The 14875-nt window shown below is 43.4% G+C and overlaps 1 protein-coding gene across 7 annotated transcripts in view; it reads right to left on the minus strand.

The window, feature by feature from the left end:
• ubr3 (ubiquitin protein ligase E3 component n-recognin 3) overlaps nucleotides 1–14875 on the minus strand; it is a 439870-nt gene that overhangs the window by 316892 nt on the left and 108103 nt on the right. The gene's annotated exons all lie outside the window — the stretch shown is intronic.

A 14875-nucleotide genomic window follows, 5' to 3' on the forward strand; every position in this document is an offset into this window, starting at 1 on the left:
GTATAAAACATGAAAGTTAGGCCACAACTATAATTAAGCCACAGCTAGAGTACGGTGTATAGCTCTGGACACATACAGGAAAGATGTGATTGCACTAGAAGGGATAGAGGAGATTTACGAGGATATTGCCAGAACCGGAAAACTTTAGCTGTGAGGAAAGATTGGTTAGGCTGGAGTTGTTTTCTTTGGAACAGGGGAGGCTGAGCAGAGACTTAATTGAGGTGCATAAAATTATGAGGGTCTAGATAGAATGGATAGGAAGGACTTATTTCCCATTGCAGAGGTCAATACCAAGGGACATAAATTTGAAGTCATTGGTAGAGAAGGGAGTTGAGGAGAATTTTTTTCACCCAGAGGGTGGTGGTGGTCTGGAATTCTGCCTGAAAGGGTGGCAAAGGCAGAAACTCTCATTGCATTTAAAAAGTACTTGAAGATGCACTTCAAGTGCCCGACCAAGAGCTGAAAGTGGAATTAGGCTGGATAGCTCTTTTTCGGCCGGCACAGACACAATGGGCCAAATGGCCTCTTTCTGTGCCATAAATTTCTATGATCCTACTTGCAGCAAATAATGTACCCATTTGTGAAGCTTGCAATTGCACTTGTAGATATAGAGCAAATACTTTTAGAGTTGCTTTCTCCCACTTGCCAAATCGTTAACTCTCCCATTCCTGAAGACAGGGATACAATTCCACAGTCCCTCCTGTTCCTCATTCAAGTGCCCAAACATCACATATGAATCTTAACAACGAATGTTTCTTAGCTATCCGCCCAATATCCACACTTCCAGCAGGGTTGCTGGCTAAAAACCAAAAGCAAGAATGGTGACCAATTTTTACTTTCCTAACCCTGGGGATGGATATGTATATCATTATCATAGGCAGTCCCTCGGAATCGAGGAAGACTTGCTTCCACTCCCAAAGTGAGTTCTTTGATGGCTGAACAGTCCGATACGAGAGCCACACACCCTGTTACAAGTGGGACAGACATTCGTCGAGGGAAGAGGTGGGTGGGGCTGGTTTGCCGCGCGCTCCTTCCGCTACCTGCGCTTGACCTCTTCACGCTTTTTGCGTTGAGACTCGAAGAACTCAACACCCTCCTGGATGCACTTTCTCCACCTCGGGCGGTCTTCGGCCAGGGTCTCCCAGGAGTCCGTGGTGATGTCGCACTTTACCAGGGAGGCTTTGAGGGTGTCCTTGTAACGCTTCCGCTGCCCACCTTTGGCTCGTTTACCATGAAGGAGCTCCGCATAAATCATTTGCTTAGGGAGTCTCGTATATGGCATGCGAACTATGTGGCCTGCCCAGTGAAGCTGATTGAGTGTGGTCAGTGCTTCAATACTGGAGATGTTAGCCTGGACGAGGACACTGATGTTGGTCCGCCTGTCCTCCCTTGATATTGATATATATATATAAATTTTAAACAGACAGCAATTAAAATACCTTTCAACAACAGCAGATTAGTAAATAGTAATAGGCAATAGAATTTTTAAATCAGTCTTTTTTTGTACATGGGGTTTGCTGAAGCATTTGGAACTGAAAGCACATACTGCCATCTTGTGTCTAAGTGATGAAAATAATGTTATAAAAAAATAAGCAAGTTTCTTCGAGGCATTCAGACAAGTTATCTCACCAAATGGGGATTTTATTATTAAAAATGCAAGATGTAACTTAAGAAAAGCATTCTTCCAAATGCCGTCAGGGTTAGAAAAAACGCATTACATCTTTTGCCACCGAAACTGGTGGCACTAATCTTGTGTCGTGTAATTGCAACAAAATAAATTAAACAGACATTTAAAAAAAGCATGAAAAAGCACAGGTTTTTAAAAAAGATTCTAATTGGATTCAGGAAGGCAAAATCATCCTAATCTAAGCTGATGGTTACAGCAGACAGGGTAAATGCATTTGACATTATATATTTGATTTTTAGAAAGCTTCTGGCAATGATCCACATTGGTGATTAATGGCTTCAGTAGGGAGTCATGGAAGAGAAAATAAAGCACTACATAGGCTTAAAAACTTTAAAATGTTAACCATAACAAATTTAAATAGTTAAGCAAAAGGAGCAAGAATTAGTGATATTGATGTTTATCTGAACTCTGAATAATGACAGCTTCCTTTTTTTTTAAAAAACATATACATTTACAACTTACCTGTTTTAATCACTAGCCTTCCTCCCATTTGGTAATCTTCTGTTACAAAAGAACATTAATTGCCGAGAATCTTTACCTGCATTGTGTTATTTAGGATTTACGATCTTGCACAACTTCTGGCACCAAAAATTAAGTACATGCAAGCTTTTAAATTCTAACCATTCTGCTCCTCAGCCAGGCATTCTTGAAAGTTCATCGTTAAGAGCATCATCCAGGATTTAGTAGGCTGTTTCAAACTGTAGGAGCATAATCATTTCCTCAAAAAAAACTGTAGAATAAGGCATACAGCTCCCCCAACTGGCAGGTAAAATATATTGTTATATTGCTGCACAAGGGACAAATGCACATTATTTGTTCTAAGCAAATGTTTCTGTTCCTTAGTACAATATCAGAAATGTGCAACCCATTGTATGCATACAGCATCCCATGCAAAAGAACATAGACAGGCTAAGTGAGTGGGCAAAAATTTGGCAGATGGAGTATAATGTTGGAAAGAGTGAGGTCATGCACTTTGGCAGAAAAAAATCAAAGAACAAGTTATTATTTAAATGGAGAAAGATTGTAAAGTGCTGCAGAACAGCGAGACCTGGTGGTACTTGTGCATGAAACACAAAAAGGTATAGCAAGTGATCAGGAAGGCCAATGGAATCTTGGCCTTTATTGCAAAGGGGATGGAGTAAAAAAAGCAGGGAAGTCTTGCTACAGCAAAATAAGGTATTGGTGAGGTCACACATGGAATGCTGCATGCAATTTTAGTTTCCATATTTACGAAAGGATATATTTGCTTTGAAGGCAGTTCAGAGAAGGTTCACAAGGTTGATTCCAGAGATGAGGGGGTTGACTTATGAGGAAAGGTTGGGCCTCTACTCATTGGAATTCAGAAGACTGAGGGGTGATCTTATCAAAGCGTACAAGATTATGAGGGGGCTTGATAAGGTGGATGCAGAGAGGATGTTTCCACTGATAGGGGAGACTAGAACTAGAGGGCATAATCTTAGAATAAGGGGCCGCCCATTTAAAACTGAGATGAAGAAAAATTTCTTCTGAGGGTTGTGGATTTGTGGAATTCGCTGCCTCAGAGAGCTGTGGAAGCTGGGACATTGAATAAATTTAAGTTTCTTAAACGATAAGGGAATAAGGGGTTCTGGAGAGTGGGCAGGGAAGTGGACCCGAGTCCATGATCGGATCAGCCATGATCATATTAAATGGCAGAGCTGGCTCGGGGGGCCGTATGGCTTACTCCTGCTCCTATTTCTTATGTTGTCTTAATTCTTCAGCCATCAAACCGCAACTGGAGTGGGCTGGAACTATGATTGTCTGATAAATTTAGATTGAAACATTTGTGCACTGAATGCATCAAATCACCTTACAACAATAACAACTTGTATTTCTAATGCACCTTTATCTACAAAATCATCCCAAGGCGTTTCACAGAAACTTAATCAGAAGAAAACCAACACTGAGCCAATGAAGGAGATATTAGGAGGGGTAACTAAAAGCTTGGGTTAAAAAGATAGGTTTTAAGGAGGCGCGATGCTAAGAGTTTGAGGGGAAATTCCAGGCACAGCCATGAATGGTGGGACAAAGGGAGTGGATTGGCACTAGGGGCTAGATCTGGAGGATAGCAGAGTTCCATAGAATTTTATTGTACAGGACATTCGACGCAACAGATCTATGCTGGTGTTTATGCTTTACATGATCTGCCTCCCACCTTACTTCATCTCACCAGATCAACATATCCTTTTAATCCTTTCCCCCTCATGGATTTATCCAGCTTCCCCTTAAAGCACAAGCCTCAACCACTCCATGTGGTAGCGAGTTCCACATTCTAAACACTCTCTGGGTAAAGTTTCTTCTGAATTCCTTCCTGGATTTATTAGTAACTATCTTATATTTATGGCCCCCAGTTTTGGACTCCCCCACCGGTGGAAACATCTTTTCTACATCTACCCTATGAAACTCCTTCATAATTTTGAAGACCACTATCAGTTTACCTCACAGCCTTCTTTTCTAGAGCCTGTTCAGTCTTTCCGAATAACTGTATCCTCAGTTCTGGCGTCACCCTGTAAATCTTTTATGCACTTTCTCGAGTGCTTCTATATCTCTTTTGTAATATGGAAACCACATACGTGCACAGTTAATTGTGGTTCTCAGAGGTCGTAGGGCTGAAGGAGGTTACAGAGATAGGAAGGACAAGGCCATGTAGGGATTTCAAAACGAGGATGAGAATTTCAAATTGGAGCTGAAGTTTAATGGAGGATGGGAGGTTGATCAGGAGAGCAATCGAATAGTCAAGTCTGGAGGGGACAAAAGCATGGATGAGGATTTTGCAGCAGATGGGCTATGGCAGGAGCACAGACAAGCTTAGTTACCAAAGTGGAAGTAGGCCATCTTTGTGATGGTGAGAATTTTTTTTTTTTTAAAAAGAGAATATGGGGTCTCATGATTAGATTTTCTGCCTTCCTACTCTCCTGCTGCCGTCGCAGGCTTAAATTCCCCCTTGGATAAGCCTGCAGCTACCCTTTTTGCCTCGTGGTATTCTCAGGAAGGCACATTGTGAACTAGTGATGCAGAGGCTTGAACTAATTCCACCAAAACAGACAGTGAGAATTTAATTTAGTTTAAGCAAAAAGCTGGTAGCAGTAAAGCTGTCAGACCATGAAGCTGTTAGATTGTTATAAAAATCCATCTGGTTCATTAATGTAAGGAAACCTGTTGTCCTTCTATAATATATATTATAGAAGGACAACAGGTTTATATAATATATATATTTTTATTTATTTATATTATATATATATATATATAGAAACATAGAAAATAGGTGCAGGAGTAGGCCATTCGGCCCTTCGAGCCTGCACCACCAATTAGTCCATGGCTGAACATACAACTTCAGTACCCCATTCCTGCTTTCTCGCCATATCCCTTGATCCCCATAGTAGTAAGGACTTCATCTAACTCCTTTTTGAATATATTTAGCGAATTGGCCTCAACAACTTTGTGGTAGAGAATTCCACAGGTTCACCACTCTCTGGGTGAAGAAGTTTCTCCTCATCTCGGTCCTAAATGGCTTACCCCTTATCCTTAGACTGTGACCCCTGGTTCTGGACTTCCCCAACATTGGGAACATTCTTCTTGCATCTAACCTGTCTGAACCCATCAGAATTTTAAACGTTTCTATGAGGTCCCCTCTCATGGCTGATCATTCCATCAGTACCCCTTTCCTGCACAGCAGATTTTTAAAAAATTCTCTGAATGTGTGCGCCAGTAAATACCAGTCTTGCCACTGGCACTCACATTCAGAAAATGAATTTTTAAAAATCACCTTCAGAAAGCATAGTTCAACTTAATTATGTGGTATAAATCTACCCAAAATAGTGTCAGTACCACCTGAGGAAAATGATACCAGGCCATGAAGGAATGATGAAGGCCATCTATAGAAACATAGAAAATAGGTACAGGAGGCGGCCATTCGGCCCTTCGAGCCTGCACCACCAGTCGGTAAGATCATGGCTGATCATTCCATCAGTACCTCTTTCCTGTTTTCTCTCAAGACCCCTTGATCCCCTTAGCCGTAACTGCCATATCTTACTCCCTCTTGAATATATCCAATGAACTGGCATCAACAACTCTCTGGAGCAGGGAATTCCACAGGTTAGTTATTGTGTTCCGAACACAGATGAGGCCTCACACAGGGAGGTTAAAGTAACGGTAACCTCAGTCTTTAATAAGACACTCCAGAATGAGGAACAGGCCTTAGGGACAGGCTCATACACAGAGCTCCCAAGGGATGCTGGGATCCCTTGGGACTTCAGGGGATGAGCTCCCTGGTGGCGGAACATGGGAGTGCATGCTTTACAGATACACAACATTAACAACTGAGTGAAGAAGTTTCTCCTCATCTCAGTCCTAAATGGCCTACCCCTTATCTTAAGACTGTGTCCCCTGGTTCTGGACTTCGCCAACATCGGGAACAATCTACCCACATCTAAGCTGTCCCGTCCCATCCCGTCAGAATCTTGTATGTTTCTATGAGATCCCCTTTCATCCTTCGAAACTCCAATCTATAAAAACCCAGTTGATCCAGTCTCTCATCATACATCAGTCCAGCCATCGCGAGAATCAGTCTGGTGAACCTACGCTGCACTCCCTCAATAGCAAGAACGTCCTTCCTCAGATTAGGAGGCCAAAACTGCACACAATATTCTAGGTGAGGCCTCACCAAGGCCCTGTACAACTGCAGTAAGACCTCCCTGCTCCTATACTCAAATCCCCTAGCTTTGAAGGCCAACATACCATTTGCCTTCTTCACCGCCTGCTGTACCTGTATGCCAACTTTCAATCACTGATGAACCATGACACCCAGGTCTCATTGCACCCACTCTTTTCCTAATCTGCCGCCATTCAGATAATATTCTGCCTTTGTGTTTTTGCCCCCAAAATGGATAACCTCACATTTATCCACATTGTACTGCATCTGCCATGCATTTGCCCACTCACCTAACCTGTCTAATTCACCCTGCAGCCTCTTAATGTTCCCCTCATAGCTCACATTGCCACCCAGTTTAGTGTCATAGAAACATAGAAAATAGGTGCAGGAGTAGGCCATTCGGCCCTTCATCACCATTCAATGAGTTCATGGCTGAACATGCAACTTCAGTACCCCATTCCTGCTTTCTCACCATACCCCTTGATCCCCCTAGTAGTAAGGACTACATCTAACTCCTTTTTGAATATATTTAGTGAATTGGCCTCAACAACTTTCTGTGGTAGAGAATTCCACAGGTTCACCACTCTCTGGGTGAAGAAGTTTCTCCTCATCTCGGTTCTAAATGGCTTACCCCTTATCCTTAGACTGTGACCCCTGGTTCTGGACTTCCCCAACATTGCAAACTTGGAGATATTACACTCAATTCCTTCATCCAAATCATTGATCCATATTGAGAAGAGCTGGGGTCCCAGCACTGAACCCTGCGGCACTCCTCTAGTCACTGCCTGCCCTTCTGAAAAGGACCCGTTTATCGTGACTCTCTGCTTCCTGTCTGCCAACCAGTTCACTATCCACGTCAGTACATTACCCCCATTACCATGTGCTTTGATTTTACACACCAATCTCTTGTGTGGGACCTTGTCAAAAGCCTTTTGAAAGTCCAAATATACCACATCCACTGGTTCTCCCTTGTCCACTCTACTAGTTACATCCTCAAAAAATTCCAGAAGATTTGTCAAGCATAATTTCTCCTTCAAAAACCCATGCTGACTTGGACCAATCCTGTCACCGCTTTCCAAATGCGCTGCTATTTCATCCTTAATAATTGATTCCAACATTTTCCCCACCACTGATGTCAGGCTAACCGGTCTATAATTACCTGCTTTCTCTCTCCCTCCCTTTTTAAAACGTGGTGTTACATTAGCTACCCTCCAGTCCATAGGAACTGATCCAGAGTCGATAGACTGTTGGAAAATGATCACCAATGCATCCACTATTTCTAGGGCCACTTCCTTAAGTACTCTGGGATGCAGACTATCAGGCCCCGGGGATTTATCGGCCTTCAACCCATCAATTTCCCAAGCACAATTTCCCGCCAAATAAGGATATCATTCAGTTCCTCTTCCTCACGAGAACCTCGATCCCCTAGAATTTCCGAAGGTTATTTGTGTTGTCCTTCGTGAAGATAGAACCAAAGTTTTTGTTCAATTGGCTTGCCATTTCTTTGTTCCCCATTATAAATTCACCTGAATCCGACTGCAAGGAACCTACTTTTGTCTTCATTAATCTTTTCTCTTCACATATCTGTAGAAGCTTTGTCAGTTTTTATGTTCCCGGCAAGCTTATTCTCGTACTCTATTTTCCCCCTCTTAATTAAACCCTTTGTGCTCCTCTGCTGAATTCTAAATTTCTCCCAGTCCTCAGGTTTGCTGATTTTTCTGGCCAATTTATATGCCTCTTCCTTGGATTTAGCACTATCCTTAACTTCCCTTGTTAGCCACATTTAAGCCATCTTCCCCGTTTTATTTTTATTCCAGACAGGGACGTACAATTGCTGAAGTTCATCCATGTGATCTTTAAATGTTTGCCATTTGCCTATCCACCATCAACCCTTTAAGTATCATTTGCCAGTCTACACTAGCTAATTCACGCCTCAAACCATCGAAGTTACCTTTCCTCAAGTTCAGGACCCTAGTTTCTGAGTTAACTGTCACTCTCCATCCTAATAAAGAATTCTACCATGTTATAGTCACTCTTCCCCAAGGGGTCTCGCACAAGATTGCTAATTAGTCCTTTCTCATTACACGTCACCCAGTCTAGGATGGCCAGCTCGTTGGTTGGTTCCTCGACATGTTGGTCTCAAAACCATCCCTAATACACTCCAGGAAATCCTTCTCCACCGCATTGCTACCAGTTTGGTTAGCCCAATCAATATGTAGATTAAAGTCACTCATGATAACTGCTGTACCTTTAATGCATGCATCCCTAATTTCTTGTTTGATGTTACATTGGGAATCAGTACTGGTCACTATGACCCCTAAAGTTGAACAATTCCAAGGGAATATTTTGACTTTCTCGACTTTGCCTTAATGTTAGCCATCACCAGGGCAGCCCCTGATGTTATGGATTGAGAATAGGAAGATGGATAAGCAAAGGGCCAGATCATTTTGATCAACATCAGCTTGCCTATAACCATAACAGTACCAAAGCTGATCTCTGGTTGATGTGGGCAAAGAAAACAGCATGGTCTGAGGCCCAACAAGGACCAATGCTTTCAATTCCAAGCAATGCTGGACTTGGTTTGAGGGGATGGCTCATGTTGATCGGTCAAAGTTTTGGCAGCATGTTTGCAACCTTTCTTAGATGTCTTTGGGCACTTGAATTATTCAAAATGAAGGTCTTAAGAACAACAGCCAGGTTTTCTTCTTATGGATGCAAACATTGCAACAGTTAGTGCCTAGCATCTGCATGGACCCAATTGGAACATCTTGAATCAGCATGTAGATCACGCGGATACTAACTGGACAGCACAGACAAGCATCAGTACACTGGTCTGAACTACTTGTATATGCCACTGAAGAGGTTGTTCCGGACGAGACCACTAATTAATTATATCTTGGATGAAATCCACGCAATCATGGACTAAAAGGCCCACACAAATAAATGTTCAGCTAGTGGTGTTGTATTTCACCAGTCATGACTGTCTGCAACATGAAAAAAAACTCATGGAAACCATAAATTGTGTTTAAAATCACTGCAGGTGTTTATTGTTGAAAGTCATGACGGAAAGAATGTCTATAAACCTAATAAAATATGGCAGAAAAAAATTACTGCAACTGTAACAAAGGCAGCACAAACCAAGGATCAAACCCAGGACTTTCCTGGTCAACATGGTTCACCTACTCATTGGGTGAACTTGCTGAGCCAAAGATGATTTTTTATTCTCCTTTGTTTTTGTTTGATTTCTTTACATTTTTCTTGGTCTTTCATCTCCCCTCTTCTCACTTTTCTTACTGTTTTTTCCCCCCTCAAATGGAGCAACAATATTGGCAGAACAAAAAGCACAAAGTGATATATTCCTTATGTAAATATAAAATGAGCACCTCCATAGATTTTTTTTGAATTTTAAGAACTTGTGTCAACATCTGATAACTACAGATTTAACAGTAACATGGGAGAATTACAAAAAAGTGTAAAAAACGGCCAATGATCTCCTAATGGAATTTTAATTCACGACAAAACTGACCTGGTGCCAGGTGAAAAGCCAAAGCAAGTCATGTCACAATACAAATTTCTGACAATCGTCTCTAGCTTAAGACGACAAAATAAATTTGACAACTGACACAGATGTGAACTATATCTACCCTAACAAAATGGGAAAATGAAATAAGAACAAAAGAACTTAAGAATTAGGAACATGAGTAGGCCATCTAGCCCCTCGAGCCTGCTCCGCCATTCAAAAAGATCATGGCTGATCTGGCCGTGGACTCAGCTCCACTTACCCGCCCTCTCCCCGTAACCCTTAATTCCCTTATTGGTTAAAAATCTATCTATCTGTGATTTGAATACATTTAATGAGCTAGCCTCAACTGCTTCCTTGGGCAGAGAATTCCACAGATTCACAACCCTCTGGGAGAAGAAATTCCTTCTCAACTCGGTTTTAAATTGGCTCCCCCGTATTTTGAGGCTGTGCCCCCTAGTTCTAGTCTCCCCGACCAGTGGAAACAACCTCTCTGCCTCGATCTTGTCTATCCCTTTCATTATTTTAAATGTTTCTATAAGATCACCCCTCATCCTTCTGAACTCCAACGAGTAAAGACCCAGTCTACTCAATAAGTTAACCCCCCTCATCTCCAGAATCAGCCTAGTGAATCGTCTCTGTACCCCCTCCAAAGCTAGTATAGCTTTCCTTAAGTAAGGTGACCAAAACTGCACGCAGTACTCCAGGTACGGCCTCACCAATACCCTGTATAGTTGCAGCAGGACCGCCCTGCTTTTGTACTCCATCCCTCTCGCAATGAAGGCCAACATTCCATTCGCCTTCCTGATTACCTGCTGCACTTGCAAACTAACTTTTTGGGATTCATGCACAAGGACCCCCAGGTCCCTCTGCACCGCAGCATGTTGTAATTTATCCCCATTCAAATAATATTCCCTTTTACTATTTCTCTCCCCCCCCCCCCCCCCCCCAAGGTGGATGACCTCACATTTTCCGACATTGTATTCCATCTGCCAAACCTTAGCCCATTCGCTTAACCTATCCAAATCTCTTTGCAGCCTCTCCGTGTCCTCTGCACAACTCGCTTTCCCACTAATCTTTGTCATCTGCAAATTTTGTTACACTACACTCTGTCCCCTCTTCCAGGTCATCTATGTATATTGTAAACAGTTGTGGTCCCAGCACCGATCCCTGTGGCACACCGCTAACCACCGATTTCCAACCCGAAAAGGACCCATTTATCCCGACTCTGCTTTCTGTTAGCCAGCCAATTCTCGATCCATGCTAATACATTTCCTCTGACTCCGCGTACCTTTATCTTCTGCAGTAACCTTTTGTGTGGCACCGTATCGAATGCCTTTTGGAAATCTAAATACACCACATCCATCGGTACACCTCTATCCACCATGCTTGTTATATCCTCAAAGAATTCCAGTAAATTAGTTAAACATGATTTCCCCTTCATGAATCCATGTTGCGTCTGCTTGATTGCACTATTCCTATCTAGATGTCCCGCTATTTCTTCCTTAATGATAGCTCCAAGCATTTTCCCCACTACAGATGTTAAACTAACCGGCCTATAGTTACCTGCCTTTTGTCTGCCCCTTTTTTTAAACAGAGGCGTTACATTAGCTGCTTTCCAATCCGTTGCTATCTCCCCAGAGTCCAGAGAATTTTGGTAGATTATAACGAATGCATCTGCTATAACTTCCGCCATCTCTTTTAATACCCTGGAATGCATTTCATCAGGACCAGGGGACTTGTCTACCTTGAGTCCCATTAGCCTGTCCAGCACTACCCCTCTAGTGATAGTGATTGTCTCAAGGTCCTCCCTTCCCACATTCCCGTGACCAGCAATTTTTGGCATGGTTTTTGTGTCTTCCACTGTGAAGACCGAAGCAAAATAATTGTTTAAGGTCTCAGCCATTTCCACATTCCCCATTATTAAATCCCCCTTCTCATCTTCCAAGGGACCAACATTTATTTTAGTCACTCTCTTCCGTTTTATATGTCGGTAAAAGCTTTTACTATCTGTTTTTATGTTTTGCGCAAGTTTACTTTCGTAATCTATCTTTCCTTTCTTTATTGCTTTCTTAGTCATTCTTTGCTGTCGTTTAAAATTTTCCCAATCTTCTAGTTTCCCACTAACCTTGGCCATCTTATACGCATTGGTTTTTAATTTGATACTCTCCTTTATTTCCTTGGTTATCCACGGCTGGTTATCCCTTCTCTTACCGCCCTTCTTTTTCACTGGAATATATTTTTGTTGAGCACTATGAAAGAGCTCCTTAAAAGTCCTCCACTGTTCCTCAATTGTGCCACCATTTAGTCTGTGTTCCCAGTCTACTTTAGCCAACTCTGCCCTCATCCACTGTAGTCCCCTTGGTTTAAGCATAGTACGCTCATTTCTGACACAACTTCCTCATCCTCAATCTGTATTACAAATTCAACCACTGTGATCACTCATCCCGAGAGGATCTTTTACGAGGAGATCGTTTATTTTTCCTGTCTCATTACACAGGACCAGATCTAAGATAGCTTGCTCCCTTGTAGGTTCTGTAACATACTGTTCTAAGAAACAATCCCGTATGCATTCTATGAATTCCTCCTCCAGGCTACCCCGTGCGATTTGATCAGACCAATCGATATGTAGGTTAAAATCCCCCATGATTACTGCCGTTCCTTTTTCACATGCCTCCATTATTCCCTTGATTATTGTCCGCCCCACCGTGAAGTTTCGGTATGTATGCAACCTTGGGAGGGGGATTTTAATGTCCATCACCAAGAGTGGTTCGGTATCTTCACTACTGAACGAGTCCTAAAGGACATAGCTGCCAAACTGGGCCTGCGGCTGGTGATTAGAGAACCAACACGAGGGGAAAACCTAATTTACCATATCCTCACCAATCCACACCGTTCACTGATGCATCTGTCCATGACAGCATTGGTAGCAGTGACCACCACACAGTTCTTATGGAGACGAAGTTCCGTCTTCACACTGAGGACACCCTCCATTGTGTTGTGTGGCACAACCGCCATGCTAAATGGGATAGATTCAGAAAAGATACAGCTGCTCAAAAATGGGCATCCATGAAGCCACCAGCAGCAACAGAATTGTATTCCACCACAATCTGTAACCTCTTGGCCCGGCATATCCCTCACTCTACTACCATCATCATGCCAGGGGACCAACCCTGGTTCAATGAGGAGTGCAGAAGAGCATGCCAGGAGCAGCACCAGGTGTACCTAAAAATGTGGTGCCAACCTGGGGAAGCTGCAACACAGGACTACATGCCTCAAATAGACAGAGCTAAGCGATTCCACAATCAACAGATCAGATCAAAGCGCTGCAGTCGTGCCACATCCAGTCCGGAATGGTGGTGGACAATTAAACAACTAACAGGAGGAGGCGGCTCCATGGATATCCCCATCCTTAATGATGGCGGAGTCCAGCACACGAATGCAAAAGACAAGGCTGAATCGTTTGCAACCATTTTCAACCAGAAGTGCCGAGTGGATGATCCATATCAGCATCCTCCTGACGTCCCCCAACCTTCACAGAAGCCAGTCTTCAGCCAATTTGATTCACTCCACGTGATATCAAGAAACAGCTAAGTTCACTGGATACAGCACAGACTACGGGCCCTGACAACATCCTGGCTGTCGTGCTGAAGAACTAGCCACGCCTCTAACCAAGCTGTTTCAGTACAGCTACAAAACTGGCATCTACCCAACAATGTGGAAAACTGCCCAGATATGTCCTGTCCACAAAAAGAACAAATCCAATATGGATAGTTACTGCCCCATCAGTCTACTCTCAATCATCAGCAAAGTGATGGAAGGTGTCGCTGACATTGCTATCAAGCAGCACTTACTCACCAATAACCTGTTAACCGATGCTCAGTTTGGGTTCCGCCAGGACCACTCAACTCCAGACCTCATTACAGCCTTGGTCCAAACATGGACAAGAGAGCTGCATTCCAGAGATGAGGTGAGAGTGACTGCCCTTAATATCAAGGCAGTATTTGACAAAGTCTGGCATCAAGGAGCCCTCGTCAAAAATTGAAGTCAATGGGAATTGCGGGGGTGGTCATGGGGAACTCACCACTGACTGGAGTCATACCTAGCACAAAAAGGTAGATGGTTGCGGTTGTTGGAGGTGAATTGTCTCAGCCTCGGACCATCGCTGCAGGAGTTTCTCAGGGCAGTGTCCTAGGCCCAACCATCTTCAGCTGTTTCATCAATGACCTTCCCTCCATCATGTGGCCAGCGTGGTGATGTTCGCTGATGATTGCAGTGTTCAGTTCCTTTTGCAACTCCTCAGATAATGAAGCAATCCAAGCAAAACGTGAACAACATTCAGGCTTGGGCTGAAAAGTGGCAAGTAACATTTGCGCCACACAAGTGCCAGGCAATGGCTATCTCCAACAAGTGAGAGAGTCTAACCACTGCTCGACATTCAACAGCATTTTCATCGCCGATTTCCCCCACCATCAATATCCTGGGGGGTCACTATTCACCAGAAACTTAACTGGACCAGCCACATAAACACTGTGGAAACAAGAGCAGGTCGGATGTTGGGTATTCTGCAGCAAGTGTCTCACCTCTTGACTCCCCAAAGCCTTTCCACCATCTACAAGGCAGGAGTGTGATGGAATACTCTCCATTTGTCTGGATGAGTGCAACTCCAACAGCACCCATCCACCACCTTCAATGTTCACTCCCTCCACCACTGGCGCACTGCAGCAACTCGCCAAGGCTTCTTCGACAGCACCTCCCAAACCCACAATCTTTACCACCTAGAAGGACAAGGGCAGCAGGCGCAAAGGAACACCATCAATTACAGACCACCCTGACTTGGAAATATAATCGCTGTTCTTTCATCATCGCTGGGTTAAAATCCTGGAACTCCCTCCCCAACAGCACTGTGGGAGTACCTTCACCACAAGGACTGCAGCGGTTCAAGGTGGTGACTCACCACCTTTTCAAGGGCAATAAATGCTGGCCTTGACAGGGAAGC

This window comes from Pristiophorus japonicus, chromosome 3, assembly GCF_044704955.1.
Source record: "Pristiophorus japonicus isolate sPriJap1 chromosome 3, sPriJap1.hap1, whole genome shotgun sequence".
Lineage (NCBI taxonomy): Eukaryota > Metazoa > Chordata > Chondrichthyes > Pristiophoridae > Pristiophorus > Pristiophorus japonicus.